The following is a 4932-nucleotide window of genomic DNA, read 5'->3' on the forward strand; positions in this document are numbered from 1 at the left end:
ATGATGTGATCCAGATTGGAAACAGACCTTCAACTCAGGGTAGAGAATGTGATATCAATTTGAAACAGCCCTTGAACTAGGGGCAAAAGTATGAGGCTTGCATAGCTGAAATGGAGGCCCTTGAACTAGGGGCAATAAGGTACCACCCTTGAGAGGCTCGCTGGGCCGAAAACCCGAAAGGGCGACCTAGGCAAAAGTTAGAGCACAAAAAAAAATAATAATAATAATAAATAAAAAAAAAAAGAAGGAAAAATAAAAAGAAAAATGAAAAGCTCGCAAGGTTGAAAACCCGAAAGGGCGGCTTTGGCAAAAGTTAGAGCGTAAAATGAGAATGTCAATACCCGAGTGAACCTTAGCCAAAACTATGTAGGGCTTGTGATTTAGATTGGAAACAACCCTTGAACCAGGGGCAAGAAGGTCGGATGTGATTTAAGATTTGAAGCAGTCCTTGAACTAGGGGCAAAAGGTTGGATGTGATCAAAGAGTTAAAACTGAATCGTTTCCCAATGAAGATCACCCATAAAGGCAAAACCCAGAATTTGAGAGAATGAATTTTATTATTGAAGGACAGTCGAGTTCCTATCCATTACACTAGGGGCAAATTCAGACCCAATTAGCCTAGTCCCTACATCATCATATCTACGGGTCAAGTGTAGCAGTCATTGGCCTAGAGATTTCACACCCAATCAACATGGACAAGCTAAAATAAAAGTACCATCCTTGAGAGGCTCGTTGGGTTGAAAACCTGGAAGGGCGACCCAAGCAGAATTTAGAGCAGAAAAAAAAATCAAAAAAACAAAAAATAATGAAAAACAAAAAAAAAGAAATGAACAAAATGAAAAAAAATAGAAAAATGAAAAAATGAAAAGCTCGCAAGGTTGAAAACCTGAAAGGGTGGCTTTGGCAAAAGTTAGAGCACAAAAGGAGAGTGTCAATACCGGAGTGACCCCCAACCGGAACTACGATGGCCTGATTCCTATCTTTGGGATACGTAGGTAGCTTCATCTTGAAGTTCGGCCCCAATAATTTTTCAACTCATTCATCTCGTCCATGTTTGCTTGGTGTGTCTTTAGTCGACTTGGTTGTCCTATTCGTGTTTGATTGGTGTATCTTCGTTCTGCTCAGATCAATTGGTTTGATTTAACTTGGTTCAGTTCGGTTCGATTCAATTTGGCGGTTCAGTTCAGTCTGGTCCAGTTTTTCTCGACTTCATTCGGTTCGGATTGGCTTGGTTCGGTTGGCTTGGTTCAGATATCACCTTTGATTATCTGGTTTGGGACTATGCACCCCAATGGTTGATTCCATGTTAGTTGAGCAGTGGCCATTTGTAAAAATAGGTTTTGATTAATTTGAATGAAGCTGACTAATTTTTCTCAAAAATTGTTCCATTTTTGTAAAACTTAGACCATTCTTTGGATTTGAAAATGGAAAATTTTCAGTGCTCACAGTTTAGCTTACATGATTTGAAACAGAAAATGGAATAAGTATGCTAATCTAACTGTCATGTTGATCAAAACATTTTTATGAAAAATCAAAAAAAAAAAAATCAAGGTAATGAATTAGGGGCATAGTCGAGTTAGAGATTCTGTCTTCTCCACCACTCGAGTCAACTCCTCGGTGTATGTGAGTGTGTATTCATACCAGTCAAGGTATTCATACCAGTCAGTGTATATAAGTGTGTATTCATACCAGTTAGTGTATTCATACCAATCAGGGTATTCATACCAGTCAGTGTATATAATTGTGTTCCTTTCATACCAGTCAGTATATTTATACCAGTCGGTGTATTCATACCAGTCCGTGTATATAAGTGTGTTTGGATTTTTTTTGCTTCGTTCTTCTTTCGTTAAGTCATTCTTTGATTCAGGTCAGTATAGAATCAATGTTCAATTCAAAGTTCAAAATTCGATTACTCTCAAATTCAATCAAACAAAAATGTTTTCAAGTTCAAAGTGATATGCTAGTCACGCCATCGATGTGCAAAAACTAAACTGATTTTATTGTAGTCAGGGAAGGACATCCCCGATCACAGAGACACAAAACAAAACAAAAAAAAAACAAAAACAAAACACAAAAGAAAAAAACAAAAACAACAAAAAAAAAAAAAAACAAAAAAGAGAGTAGCATTTTCTCAGTTTTTCGGCAGTAGCTCGGCGGCGAAGATTACAACCAGCTTCATTTGCACACAGTTTCGTTGCCTGACTTTACCATCAGCTGCCTCGCTTCATCTTTACTTCTTCGAAGCTCTTAAAGACTTTGCCTCGGCCTTGGTAGAGCTTCCGAAGGAGATTATCCCTCGCTGGCCGTCAAAGGTAGTCCCATGACGAGTTGCGACGGTCACCTGTCGTTTCAACTCTTTGATTTGTTTCTTCAAGCCGCTAACTTCCCCTCGAGAATCTTTGTACATATGTTGAAGTAAAGAAAGTTGTGCATTCAATCGATGTACTTCACACGTCCTGTTCTGCAGTCGACGGGACAAGTTGGAGACCGCTGTCACGGTCTCTACACATGACCTCAGTGTATATGAGTTTGCTTCGATGTCAGACTGTGCCGCCATGATTTGTTCAACTGACATCGCTGGAAAGTTAAAAACAGGGGAAGGAGGAGGAGCTCGTGGTTGAGGTTCAGGAGAGTCAGACTCGGTCATCTCTATCGTGGACTCGTTCAGGTCTGGAAAAAGAGTGAGAGAACCGTGTGAAGAAGCCATGGCAAAGGAGAGTAATGCAAAAGAAAGAGGTTGCAGAGTGGTGGCAGAGAAAGTTTGCAGGCTTTTGCTCTGCCTCTCTCTTTCGCAGGCCTCAACTTAAGAAGAGGATGAAGCCAAAGAAGAATACAAAGAGGGCGGAAGGCTCGAGACGATCATTGACAATCGGGGCAAGATGGGATAGCCTGTCGGTCAGGCGCCGCGATTGTTGAAATCGTGTGCCAGATACAACGCTCGAAGAAGATGACGGAAGAGAGAGTGAGACAAAAACAGAGAGAGAGGCAGGAGAATTGTATATTTATACATATATGTGTATATATTGTATATCTATGTATTATATATATTTGTTTGAACGTTTTGGTCACAAAAGTGGCTTAGGTTTAGTGGTTTGGCTCAGTGATTGAAGGCTGGAAGGCTGAGCCCAAGGTCAGGGGTTCAAACCCCACAAACAAATGTTTCTTTTGTTTTGTTTTGGTCTTATGTATATATATGTCTCGTATACCTATATATATATATTTGTTTGAATATTTTGTCACAAGAGTGGCATGGCTCAGTGGTCGAGGACTCGAAGGCCAAACTTGAGATCAGAGGGTCGAACCCCTGTGTCCATGCATTTTGCATTTTTCCTTTCTTTTTTTTTGCGTGTTTTGCGTACGTGCGTTGACGTCAGCAAACGGAATATGCCTACTCAGTAACGGTATCTTTCTGTTGATGGCTGCAAACAGAATATTCCCCGAATCTATGTATGTATACCGTACATGCATGTCTGTGTATATTGCCGTATTTGTATGTATTTTGTTTGTACATAGTATATGTATACGGTATTTGGTTCGAGCATACAATTCCTCCTTACATTCTGTGCATCTAACGCATAATAAAGCACCTATCGCACAATTTCGATTCCATCGCACTGTCTTGTGCAATTTCAATTTAATCGCGCTATCTTGCGCATCACACCATCTTGTGCATTCCCTAGGTCTAGGAGACCTTAAATCCTCTGAAGGTGCAATTCCTTTGGTGTTTGTCGTGCCCGAACGACTTCAATGGTCTAAGAATGGTCTAGGAGACCTTAAATCCTCTAAAAGTGCAATTTCTTTGGTGTTTGCCGTGCTCGAACGACTTCAGATGGTCTGGTATAGCCACCTGCCTGTGATTGCAATGAGTTCCTAGGAGACCAACTGCGACGGTGGAAACTAGAGTTCGAATGGCGATGCCTAGAACGCAAAAGGTTTGGAATTTCCGAGACTAAAGTCTGGTTTAAATACCCAGGGGTGTATCCCCGGCTTGAAATCTGTATGGCAGCCCCATAGGTTGAGGTAGCGTGTATGCGCCTCAATTCTGGATACTGAACCAACCTAGTCTGTCACCCCGTTGGAGAATAGGGAAAGTTGTGAATATGATCAAGAAGAAAAGCAGTATCGGTGGCTTCTACATGTAGAGGTTACCCCTTGTCATTCTACCATACCTTCTTCCACTTGCGTGAGACGCGTTTGGATTTCGAATCCACCTTTACTCCTTTCACGTGAAACGTGATGTTTACATGGTTAAAACCTTCCCTCTCTCCGTATAAAATACGTTGAGATACGCCTGTTGGTTACACCATTGTCATTTTTCACTTGGTTAAAACCTTCCCCCTCTCCGTATAAAATACGGTTAGGTACGCCTGTTGGTTACACCATTATCATTCTCGTAACCTTCCCTCTCTTCGTATAAAATACGTTGAGATACGCCTGTTGGTTACACCATTGTCATTTTCTCTGGTTAAAACCTTCCCTCTCTCCGTATAAAATACGTTGAGATACGCCTGTTGGTTACACCATTGTCATTTTCTACTTGGTTAAAACCTTCCCCCTCTCCGTATAAAATACGGTTAGGTACGCCTGTTGGTTACACCATTATCATTCTCATTGGTTAAAACCTTCCCTCTCTTCGTATAAAATACGTTGAGATACGCCTGTTGGTTACACCATTGTCATTTTCTCTGGTTAAAACCTCCCCTCTCTCCGTATAAAATACGTTGAGATACGCCTGTTGGTTACACCATTGTCATTTTCTACTTGGTTAAAACCTTCCCCCTCTCCGTATAAAATACGGTTAGGTACGCCTGTTGGTTACACCATTGTCATTTTCTCTGGTTAAAACCTTCCCTCTCTCCGTATAAATACGTTGAGATACGCCTGTTGGTTACACCATTATCATTCTCATTGGTTAAAACCTTCCCTCTCTTC

Source organism: Camellia sinensis, chromosome 6 (assembly GCF_055761805.1).
Source record: "Camellia sinensis isolate YWXY chromosome 6, ASM5576180v1, whole genome shotgun sequence".
In the NCBI taxonomy this organism is placed as follows: Eukaryota; Viridiplantae; Streptophyta; class Magnoliopsida; order Ericales; family Theaceae; genus Camellia; species Camellia sinensis.